This window comes from Trichechus manatus, unplaced genomic scaffold (genome assembly GCF_000243295.1).
Source record: "Trichechus manatus latirostris isolate Lorelei unplaced genomic scaffold, TriManLat1.0 scaffold00025, whole genome shotgun sequence".
Taxonomy (NCBI): Eukaryota; Metazoa; Chordata; class Mammalia; order Sirenia; family Trichechidae; genus Trichechus; species Trichechus manatus.
The window spans coordinates 10,512,635-10,525,225 of record NW_004443961.1 but is presented as its reverse complement, the minus strand read 5'-3'; the positions used below and the strand labels follow the sequence as shown (position 1 = coordinate 10,525,225).

At 37.8% G+C, this 12,591-nt stretch overlaps 1 pseudogene; it reads left to right on the top strand.

The window, feature by feature from the left end:
- The first annotated feature begins 2,707 nt into the window (after positions 1 to 2,707).
- LOC101358471 (ADP-ribosylation factor-like protein 5A pseudogene) lies at positions 2,708 to 3,935 on the top strand (annotated as a pseudogene).
- Positions 3,936 to 12,591: the final 8,656 nt, after the last annotated feature.

Here is a 12,591-nt window from a genome sequence, read left to right as displayed (position 1 = left end):
CCTAGCAGTCAACATATATAAAAATTAGGAAAGATACTGTATTTGCAAATGAAGAAAAAGGAGCTGGAAAAAATAAAATAGAGAACAAAAAACTCTTGAAAATTAAAATATTATAGGAAAAATTAAAGCTCCAATAGAAATACTGAAAAACAAAGTTGACAAAACCTCCCAAAAGAAAAATCAAAAACAAAAGAAGGAAAATTCAATAGGAAATCCAGAAGGGGTAGTAACAGAGAAAACAGAAAAATATATCAGTGACACTGGAAGTTATACTTCCGTTTCAAGTCTAATCATCACAGTTGGTGGTAGAATAATACTATGTTGAGTGGTTGTGTAGTGTGAGAATTAGAACATGGATCTAAAGCCTGAATGCAGAGTTCAAATGCTGGTGCAGTAACCTTCTACATGATGTAGGGCAAGTTACTTAGATTTCTCTTTTCCCAGGAAATAGCAGTAAACTATCTTACTGAGCTGTAATGAGGGCTAAACAAGTTAACAAATATGAAATGCATAGAGCAGTGTCTGGCATCTAGGAAGTTCTCTATACACAGTAGCTACTATTATTATCCACCATCTGTCTGTTAGTTTATCATACTGAGGCGGCTTGCATGATGCTATGATACTGGATGCTATGCCACCAGTATTTCAAATCAGGGTGGTCAGCCATGGTGGACAGGTTTCACCAGAACTTCCAGACCAAGGCAGACTAGGAACAAAGACTTGGTGATCTACTTCTGAAAATCAGGCAATGAAAACCTTACAGATTGCAACAGAACTTTGTCCAACTCGCTTACTTTGGACACATCATCTGGAGGGATCAATCTCTAGGAGAAGACATCATGTACGGTGAAGTAGAGAGCCAATGAGGGCGGCAAGGGAGACCCTTGGTAAGACTGATTGGCACAATAACCGCAACGATGGAATCCAACATGCCAGAGATCATAAGGATGATGTGGGACCGGGCAACCTTTGATTCTGTTGTACACGAGTCTGCCATGAGTCAGAGTCCAGTGAACAGTGCCTGCCTGACCACCCGCCCGCCCTCCTGCCTGCCTGCCTGCCTAAATATCTATTTGCCTAAATATCTATCTAAACCTCTATCCATCTATGTATCTATATATCTATTTATGTACTATTATTATATTCACAGACATATAAGACCTCAAAATTTACTTTCCTCCAAATCATTTCTATTGTGCTACTATGATACATACGGCCTATTAACCTGAGAATCATAAATCAAGTATAGGAATAAATGGAAATCAGGAAACAAAGGACTCAATACAGGAAGGAGTTGATGGGAATCCCTAGGATGATGTGAATAGGGATCACAATGTGACAATACAACAGATACCCTGCAGGATTAAAGAGCAAAGAGTCCAGATTGGAGAAGAGAGCTTCAAAAAGTATATATCTAAGAAAAAAAATTACACCAAGAATTACATGAACATAATACATGCTTGAGCATAATGAAATTATAGTTACACCTCTGGAGAAGAATTGAGGGATCAGTTAATGACAAGAAACATTTAACTAGTTTCGATTTTAAGCAAAATATATCACTCTAATAATGAATACATTGTATGTGATCATAACAACATGGACATTACATGTTATTCTAGTAAAACTATTTGAGTAATTTGATTGGGAGCCCTGTGTGTGTGTGTGTGTGTGTGTGTGTGTGTGTGTGTGTACATTTGAGATGGTGGAAGTGGTGTGGTGGGCAGGGAGAAAAGAACATATCCTTTTTTCATAGTAGGAATTCAGTGAATAATATCTGACACTGAAAAATTAAAATATGGATTATAAATATCTATTGATAAATATGGATATAAATTCCAGGAAGATAGCTAAAATAATTGATAGTATTGCCACTAGGTATCAGGAATTACTGATGGGATGTTTTGGGGCTAAGCTACTGTTATATTTGGTTATAAAACCTTGTTATTTCATATTTTAGATTTTGAACTGGTAAAAGTTTTAGTTTAAAACTACAGAGCTACTCCTATGGGTAATTTGTGCTAATCTGAAAAGCACAATTCCTCTGCAGTGAGGGCCAGAATTCAACCCTATTTATCCCCTCAGAGAGCCCCGGTGGAGCAGTGGGTAAGCACTCAGCTGCTAACCTAAAGGTCGCGGTTCCAACCCACCAGCCGCTCAGTGAGAGAAAGACGTGGCAGTCTGCTTCTGTAAAGAGTTCAGCACTGGAAACCCTATGGGGCAGTTCTACTCTGTCCTCTAGGATTGCTATGAGTTGGAATCGACTCTAAAACAAAGGGTTTGCTTTGGGCTTATCTACCCACCTCAGTCAGGGATCCTTAATCTAAAGCAAAACCTGAAAACCACTGTACACGCCGTTTCTGCATCAAAACACTGGAATACTATGTAGCTGTTAAAATTTGGACCTAATGATGTGGAAAAATGTCCACTATATACTAAATGCTGGTGAGAATGGATTATAAAAGACATTTGTTTCCCTGGATGGTGCAAACCGTTAACAGGCTGGGCGGCTTACCTGAGGAAAGTTTGGAAGTCTGTGTCCATTCAGAGCCGCTTCAGAAGGAAGGTGTCGTGATCTACTTCTCAAAAAATAAGTCATTGAAAACCCTGTGGAGCACAGTTCTACTCTGACACACATGGGGTCACTAGGAGTTGGAGTTGTCTCCATAGTAACTTTTTTTTTTAATTTGAAAAATCCTGTCATGGGATGGTGGCCCACAAGGCTCATTGCAGACGCCATGGCGGCGTTGTTCGCAAACCAGATGAGTGCTGTGGCGGCAGAGTAGCCTGGGCTTCACCTCCTTCTGGTTCCCGGGAAGTGGGCTGGCAGCATGCACAGGAGCAGCGGCAGCAGCGACCAAGGCTCCGGTTTGTCTCTCTCCTCCACCTCAACCTGAGCAGGGGAGGCTGGGCGGCCTGAGTGACGGGGTGGGAAGGAGGGGCGCTCCCCTTCTGGAGAATGGGGATTCTCTTTATCAGGATAAGGAGACTGGTCAGTCACCTGGAGCGCAAAGTTATCATTTTGGGGCTGGATAATGCCGGAGAAACTACTGTCCTTTGCCAATTTTCAATGAATTAAGTTGGCTCTGGTGGCACACCTGCCAAGCACTCTGCTGCTGACTGAAAGGTTGGCGTTTGAACCTGCCAGACGGCTCCCTGGGAGAAAGACCTGGAGATCTGCTCCTGTAAAGATTATAGCCTAGAAAACCTTATGGGCCAGTTCTACTCTGTCACATGGGGTCATTATGAGTCGAAATTGACTCCAAGGCACGCAACAATAAAGTTGTGTAGGCATTCCCTATAATAGGAAGTAATGTAGAGGAGCTAGTGCTTAATAGTACACGTTTCCTAATATCAGGTGGAGTCCCTAAGCAATCGACTACTAGCTGAATGGTTGGCAGCTCAAACCCAACCACAGGTGCCTCGGAAGACAGGCCTGGTGATCTGCTTTTGAAAGGTCACAGCCTTGAAAACACTGTGGTGCAGTTCTACTCTGCACACATGGGGTCACCATGAGTCAGAATTGACTCCATGGCAACTAACAACGATAACAACAAATATGGGATACAGGTAACCAAGAATCTCTTAGTTCTTTCTGGAACACTTAGTATACTAACACTGAGTTTGCAATATTTGTATGGACAGTAAGGCAGAGAAAAGATTTCTGTAGCTAGAGAACTCTATAAAATGTTAGCTCATGAGGACCTGACAAAAGCTGGCTTGCCAATTTTTTGCTAAAAAATCGGACGCTAAAGAATGCATGACTGTAACAGAAATCTCCCATTTTTTGAAACTAACCTCTATGAAAGATCATCAGTGGCATATCCAGATGCTGCACTCTTACTGGCAAGGGACTGTACCAAGGATTTGAATGAATGATGTCACAAATTAGGATTAGATCATCTGTACTGACTTCTTCTCATAGACTTTTATAAATGAGGTGCTGAGCTTTACCTAAAAAGCTGCAAAAATTAATGGTTTAGATATATTAATAATAAACTGATTTAAACTTTTTCTATAAGGAGTAAAATTTAGGTCCTTCCAAAGTTAGGTCTTGAAACTGTGATTGACATTTTTCTTATAATGAATCCTCTCAGGACATTGTGTAGCCTGTGGTGAGTAAAAAGGAAGAGAAAGACATTTTTAACTTTAATAGCTTTACTGTCACTATAACCTTCTCTAGATGAATGTTGTTCTCTTCTTGTTCCATTAAGTCAAAATACAAATCAGCACAGATATTCAGTTCCCAATATTTTTAAATATACTGTTACTTATGAGAAGTATTTTGCATTTGATTGTGTTTGTATTGCATATATACCTCAAGTTCAAGTTAATGGCTTTGATTTATGTTCTAAATAAAAGTGAATAACACATAAATTAATAATACTCATAATGATAACCATAATGAGATGAGTACTCATGTTGGTGCTGGGTCATTTTGTACTTTTCCCCTTATGTTCTCTGTGTTATACTAACCAACCCCCAAAGTCATGAGCTGCTCTTAAAAAAAGGAAAAAAACTTGTGTACATATTTTTGTTGTCGCTGTTGTTGATCAAATCACGCATGGAAACATCTAATGCAACTGAGTGGAATATATATCAAATTTTCAGCTTCGTATTACTAACGGACAGCATTTCACAATGAGAAATTATCAGATTATCCCCTTTATTTGCCTGTATACCGTCTATACTACCTTATAAATTGTTATCCCATTAAAAAAAAATCATTGTATTTTGGTTGAAAAAACTTTTTAAAAATTATAAATTTATTTTAAATTGTTTTAACTTTATATAATTATTCTCCCCCCCCCCTTTTTTTTTTTGCAGTGGTTATCTCTAAGGGATAAAATTGTGAAAAAAAAACTTTAAACAATTCTTTTCTCATTTTATATAATGAAAATACATGATTTGTGTGTTTCTTGAGGTAGTAACTACCTTAAATATTGAAAATAGAATTTTAAATACGTCAATACTGAAAACAAAATATTTATTGAAAAATGGGACATGTTGTACCTTGCTAGGATGCAATGAATCAAAATGGAGCAAATGCTGGAAAAGGAAAATGGGATAAGTCTTTAAAGAAAAATGGTCTATGTTCTTGAGAAAACAATATTCCCAAAGGTTGTTGGCAAGCTGTTCCTTTCAAACTCCAAATAACAGACTGCAAAGGCAGTCACCACTTCTAGGGCAATACCAAGAAGAGAGAATTAGAGGATACTGTCAATCATACTCCTTCAGAGAGGACTGTGGGACTCAGTCAAAACAGAGTAGTAGAGATGTCGCTGTGACAGCAAACTCACCTGTATGTATTCTGAAGAATAGCCCAAGTGGCTGAGAAGACAAGAAATAAGATATGACCAAAGATAAAGTGGGTTAAATTATGCCCTTTCTAAATGCAGCCTATAAAGTTTCATAAAGAGGAAACTGTCTTAGGACAGTTTATGAAAGGAAAATGGTGTCTTGCATAAAAATGATGCCTTACACCAGGATTAACATACAAGAAATAAGTAGACCTTTATTTCCCTCTGAACAGAGAGAAATGCATATAATTAATATATACCTGATTTTTTTTAAGAAAAAAAAATATGATAACAGCTATGCTTAAAGGAATCAATTTCTCTGCAGGATGCATTTTAGTGGGAAGGGACCTGGGTGGGGAGTGGATGAGGAAATTTAGGAAGATATTATAAGAAATAATCTAGATATTAATAAGTGATCTTCAGGACCACAACCTCACATGAGATTGTGAGAATATTATAACATTTTCACCAGAACATTATTCAATGATACTAAATTTGATTATTGGGAAAAGTGATCAATATATCTGTGCAGAAGGAAATTACAATTAAATTATTATCAAACATTATTTCAAGAAGAATTGGAACAATTAATGAGAACCAGACATGTAATAACCAGTAAAAAACTTGCTTTGCTGCCTTATCCATACCCTCAACAAAGGGCAGGTTTAATCCATCTTAAACATTGAGAAGCCGTGGACAATTTCAGACTACCAGATAAAATACATTTCTCAATAACATCTTTCCATTTAATAATTCTCCCATAAAAAGAAAAGTTTCATTACTGTTAACCTAATTTCCATATACTGCAGAGAAATACTGACCCCCTTTTTAATCCCCAGTGGTAAAACCAACAGCTGGCTCCCTTTCTTTAAAATAAAACGATTTTTACACTTGGAAACTATTAGATAATAGCCCCTCAACCACCGTTGACTCAATCTCAATAATCCGAGTTACTCTAACCTATCCTCAGAGGCCGAATTCCCCAGCACTTTAATTATCTTTGTGGCTGTCAACTGAACATACTTCAATTTGACCATATTCCCATTTTGTTCCTGAGCTCAGAATTGAACGTATTATTCTAATAAGGGCCTGACCAGTGTTGAGTATAATGAGATGATCATTTTTCAAATTATAGTACTTCCCAGTATGGTGTGTACTTATACTGTACATTTTTTTCACTCACATAGTGGTATGTCTAATTCATAATTGACTTGTGATGTCTTCTGACCTCCAGATCTTTTTCTATCTTATAGAAAACTATAACGTATCAAAAACTGGTTCACAATCTCTTAGGAGTTCTATCCCTAAATGCTTATTTTTCTTGAACTTCTTACTACATTTATTTTTATACTTTAAAATTTATATCTTAGATCTTGCTATTAGTGATATATAAGGAATGTAATTATTCAAGAAAGGTTAAAAAAAATCCTGACTTCTTCTCTAGTTTTTTATTTTAATTAATTGCCTGACTTTGGAAAGACATTTAACAGTATTCTCTCTGTGAAATAAGATTATTGAAAGAAGTGGCATCTAAGATTTATCTCTAATATTCTAAGTTGTGGCATTAAATACTCCCTATATCTAGGATCATATATGTGTCAGAATTGACTTGACGGCAGCAGGTTTGGTCTTGGGTTTTGGGATATCTAGGATAACATTAAGTGAATATTTATTGCGCATACACTTTCTTTGTGTGATACACTCTTCTAGCCACTGAGATAAAGGCAGTGAGCAAAAACATACAAAAATAGTTTCCCTCATGGAGCTTATATTCTAGCTGGGGAGATTAATAAACAACATAAATAAGTCCTAAAAAGGAAGGAAGAAGGGGAAGGAGTAAGGAAGGAAAGAAAGAAGGAAGAGGGAGGGAGAGGAGGGAGGGAAAAGGGAAATTAGAAATATGGAGAGGTAGATTTTTACCTAGAGTGGGCAGGAAAGGTTTTACTCAGAAGACGATAAGGAAGTAACAGCCTAAAGAAGTGAACAAAGCTGTTACCAGGGGGAAGAACACGTGGCAGAAGGAATAACAAGTAGTAAGACCTTGAGGTAGAAGTGTGACTGCATGTTTGAAAAACAACAAAAAGATGGTGTGCCTGGAACACCGTGGTCCAAAGGGAGAATATTAAAAAATTAGATCACAGATACAATGAAGCCAAGGAGAGACCATGCAGTGCCTTATGGTTCATCATAAAGACTTTAAGTTACACAGGGTCTTCTGAAATAGTTTGAAGACAGAAATGACACAATTTAATGGGATCACTCCAGATGTTCTGTTAAAATTGACCAAATGTAAGAGCAGTGATCAGTTAGGAAGCTGTTGCAATAATCGAAATGAAAGATCATGGTAGAAGGGTGTTGCAGTTATCCAAATGAGAGATCATGGTAGCTTGGATCAGAGTAATAGTCAAGGGGTGAGAAGTGATTTAATTGTAACTATATTTTGAAGCTATAGGACCCAGAATGTATTGATGGATCAGATGTGGGGATAGAAAAAAGAAAAATATAGAAAATGATTATAAAGTTTGGATATCCCGCTGTAGAATAATTCAGGTACATATAGGATTTGCATTTCTTATTAGTTTTTAAAGCTTTAATCTCTTATGCATTACTAAAGGAGCCAAAATTTTTAACACTCATCTGTGAAAACAACATTTTCGTTGTAAATAAGTGAAAGGTATTATTTACATGAAATCTAATGGTGGATTCAGATAAGCCCACTGTTACAGATTATCCCCTGAAAATATATATTGAAGTTCTGGTCCCTGTACCTGTGCAAGTGATCCTGTTTGAAAATAGGGTGTTCTTTGTTATGTTAATTAGATCATATCCAAAAAGGGTAGGTCATAAACCTAATCACTTTTGAGTTAGAAAAAGAGTGGAATAGACACAGAGACATGCAGGGGGAGAACGTACACCTGATAACACCAAGAAAGGCCAAGGATCTTACCAGGCTACCAACAAGGAAGGACTTTCCCATAAAACCACGCCCTGAATTTGGACTTCTAGCCTCCTGAACTATGTGAAAATCAATTCCTGTTCTTTAAAGCCACGCACTTGTGGTAGTTCTGTTAAGGCAGCCCTAAGTAACTAAGATACCCACCTTTGAATCTTACTTCCAGGTGATATAGGTAGAGATAAAGAGATAGAGAGATTGACCCTAATTTGAAAACACAGTTTTACATAAAAAATAGATTACTGATATCAGCATTAGGTTATTACTGTTCTAGCCTCTCAGTGAAAAACCTTTATGCCACTCAGGTTTTATATCTCTAAAATACCTCGTTTTCTCCTTTTATTATATAAGGATGTAAAACTGATCAGTGGGTACAAACTCTCTAGAGCAAAATTGATGTTAAAATCTTAGCTATTACTGTATTGAATTTTGCTAGTCTGTTATTAGATTATTTGTGGGTATCTTCTCAGTATCTTCAGGTAATTTCATTCCTAGATTTAATAGTCTACTATCTCTGGGCAAGTCCTTTCAAACATTACTTGCTTTTTTTTAATATAGTATGTGGTTCCCATCACTAAGAAAGAAAATATGAGGCTAATACAGCTATCAATACTTTTAGACGCAGGAAATTGAAGAAGTAGACTTTCAAAAGTGCCGATAAAAACTGGCCTACGGTAATAATCATAGCACTTAAGGTTTGTTCAATTTTTTATTATTGCTTTTACTTTGCACCCGCTGTGTTCATACTGTGCAGCTGTGAGAATGCATTAGCTGCAAGCACTAGTACTTCCAACCATTCAGTTAACAACGTATTCCAGTTACTGGGAGTCATCAGGAGTCATCAGACAGTGTTAGCAAAACACATGTGTTGAGCAAGGCTAAAGGATGCAAAAAAAATTTCAAGTGAATCTTTGAGAATCTGCTATGCCCTTTTATATCCATTCTCATTAGAATCCTAACTTCCTGCTTGAGAGACCTTGGCCAGAGTACAAAGAAGGATTTCTTTTTGATTAAATTGTTATTGTAAAAATATACTTTTACGACAAGGACTTTAATTTTAAACTTGAAAGAATGCAGCATACGTGTTTTAGTTGGGCAAACAAGCACAGCATACATACATACAATATACGTGTACACACCACACACACACACACACACGCACACTCTACCATCATCTCCGTCACCACATCACCATCCCCATCTTATTGTTGCTTTGTCCTAAGGATTCACTTTAACCGGAAATATGGAGTTTTGTGTTTTTGTTGTTTTCTTATTAAAAACCATGAAGAATAATTCAGAACAATAGCAAAGTGTTTCACAGCTCATGTGTATGTGTTTGAGATTTTGCCTATGGTAGTGTTCTTAGACTGAAACAGATTTGACAGCCACCAGTGGTCGTGGTGTGTCATGTATAGTATTTTTTAAAAAATTAGTCTCCCTTATACCTGTCATAATGAATGTGATTCCAACTTTACTCATTCCTATGAGTTAAATACAATAAAGGGGACATTTGGAGGATATATGTAATGGGAGGGATGGTAGACAGTATATAAAAATGTATCAGGCAGTAACACTTCATCTGGAATCATTTTAACCATTTTAGTATTAGGTTCCTAGGAGTGAAACAGAGGGCAAGTTCAATTATCTTTATTCATTCCATCATCCATTCATTTATTGCTTTACTATATAGTTATTGACTTCCTCAGCTAGACACTGGAAATACAATAGGGAGTATTTGTTGTTGTTGTTGTTATGTGCTGTCGAGTCAGTTCTGAATCATAGCAACCCTGTGTACAACAGAGTGAAACACTGCCTCGTCCTGTGCCATCCTCACAATTGTTGCTATGTTTGAGCCCATTGTTGCAGCCTCTGTATCAATTCATCTTGTTGAGGGTCTTCCTCTTTTTTACTGACCCTCTACCTTACCAAGTATGATGTGCTTCTCCAGGGACTGTTCCCTCCTGATAACATGTGCAAATCACGTGAGATGAAGTCTCACCATCCTTGCTTCTAAGGAGTATCCTGGCTGTAGACTTTATTCTTGTATTCATGAAGATTAGAATTTAGTTGAGAATGTAAGAGAATCTTGACCCTGAAGTATTGTTTCAAGAGACAATAACTGAGAGCAAGAGATGAGTAGTCAGTGGTAAGCTGGAAATTCTGGCTATTTAAGAGAAAGGTACAACAAGGGGAATGGAGGCAAGGACAGAAGTGAGACTATATGAATCACCAGCATTGATAAACGTGATGACCAATTTTTGAAATGACACTCTTCAGCTGTTAGCCAGCTTCAGTGTTCCTCAAATGTAACTGGCTGTTAATACTTGAGATAAATAATTTTGATTGCATGACTCACATAAACTAGCTCAGTTTTTTAAAGGAGTTTCATATGCATTCGAACACATTTGCATTCACAGCAAAAGGTTCCTATCTAACTGAAAGTACTCACATAACCTGCTACTTCTGCATCTGAGATAAGCTTTTAGTGCATCTTCCTTATCTCTTTGTTCACCAGTGTAACTCTAGCCCTTCTTACTTCACCACTGTCTTCCACTTGGCTCTTCTCTTGGGGCATGATGCCAGATTCAAGGAGGGGATACTTTTTTTTTTTTTTTTTTTTTATTTTATTTTTTTTTTTAATATTTTATTGTACTTCAGGTGAAGGCTTACAGAACAGATCGTTTCTCATGTAACAGTAACACACAAGCTGTTTTATGACATTGGTTAACAACCCCACAACATTTTAACCCTCTAAATACTCAACTTTTTTTTTTTTTTTTTTTGGTGAAAATACACATAGCCAAAGATACGCCATTTCAAAAATTTTTTTTTTACATACACATTTAAGTGACATTGACTACGCTCTTCTAATTATGCTGTTATTCTCACTTAAGATGAAGGCTTACAGGACAAAATAGTCTCCCATTTGACAGTTACTACAAATGTTGCCCTATGACAATGGTTAACAATCTCACAACACATCAACAATATCCTTACTCTATTTTGTGTTCCCTATCATCAGCTTCCTACTCCCCTTCTGCCTTCTGGGCCTTGTCACTGGACTCCTGTACCTCGTTACTCTCATGGTTTTACTGGGCTGTCCACTCGCAGGCTGATCAGTGAACCTCAAAGGTAACTTTACCACTGAGCTAAAAGGGTGTCTGGGGGCCATACTCTCGGGGTTTCTCCAGTCTCCTTTAGGACAGTAAATCTGGTCTTTTTTTTTTTTTTTTTTTTGTGAGTTAGAATTATGCTCTACATCCTTCTCCAGCTCTGTCCAGAACCCTCTGTTGTGATCCTGGTCAGAACAGTCAGCGGTGGTAGCCGGGCACCATCTAGCTGTACTGGACTCAGTCCGGTGAAGGTCTTGGTAGCTGTGGACAATTAGTCCTTTGGACTAATCTTTTCGTTGTATCCTGTTCTCTTCATTCTCCCTTGCTCCCGAAGAGATGAGACCAGTGGAGTATCTTAGATGGCTGCTCACAGGCTTTTAAGACCCCAGACACTACTCACCAAGGTAGAATGTAGAGCATTATCTTTATAAGTAGTGTCATGCCAATTGAGCTAGATGTTCCCCGAGACCATGGTCCCCAGAGCCCTTCAAGGAGGGGATACTTTTGCTGGAGTTTGGGCACAGTCTAAGTTTAATGGGTAGTTAACCTAGTGAACAAGTTGTATGCTGATGTAAGAGCTGAACTGTCCTTGTGTTCTGTTGACCCTCTGTATCAGTAAGATGCATATATTTTAAGCCACATAGGCCATAAACTTAGTGTATATGCTCCACAGAATATCTATATAATATAAATATATGTATGTTTAAAACTCGGTTATGTTACCGCAATAACGCAGATTGGAGACGCCTGCCATAATAGCCAATTCTGAGACAGGTGTGAGGTGAGCAGCAAGAGGTTTATTATATATCAATATATAGGAGACAGAGGGGAATAGATTCCTCCAAAAAACCCATCTCCCCCACTGGAAATGGGCTGAAGGCTTTATAGGGACAGGATTATGGGTCTTAGAAGTTTGTGTTAGTTCTCCCTTGAGGTGGGCACGTCCCACATGAGTTAGTCTTTTCTTGGGGGTTATCTGGCGACATCCTGGTTTTCTTGTCCCAGGATGCGTGTTTTGTTCAGTTTGTCATTCCTAGATCATTCTCACTTGTTTTCCACCCTCCAAGGAAGAACATCGGTTAATCTTAAACCTTTTGTAGAGACTGGAACTAGAGGGAAAGACCAGATCATAAGACAATGCGGCGGTTAGCAATGGGGAGTAAACAATAGTGAACCAGGCCTATGCGGCTTCTTCCAGTTATTGGGAATTTCAAACTTTTTATAC